The sequence below is a fragment of the Arachis ipaensis genome, chromosome B06 (assembly GCF_000816755.2).
Source record: "Arachis ipaensis cultivar K30076 chromosome B06, Araip1.1, whole genome shotgun sequence".
NCBI lineage: Eukaryota > Viridiplantae > Streptophyta > Magnoliopsida > Fabales > Fabaceae > Arachis > Arachis ipaensis.
This window is the reverse complement of record NC_029790.2, coordinates 134,637,597-134,637,831: the sequence shown is the minus strand read 5'-3', so window position 1 is coordinate 134,637,831 and position 235 is coordinate 134,637,597.

The window sequence follows — 235 nt, the reverse complement described above, 5'->3', positions numbered from 1 at the left end:
TTAATTATTTTATTTTTAAATTTAAATTTTGATTTGTTTTAATTTTAGAATATTTTAAAATTAGAAAGAAAAAATTGATTAATCGGACCATAAAATCACAAAATCAATTGAAAATTTGCAAGCAGAATGATCCGTCTCATGAACATCTGAATCGAGTCGGACTCGTTCGGATTCGTGATAGCTGCTCCACCAAAATTCTGTACCGCAAGAAGACACGCCGCCGATACGCTCGTTT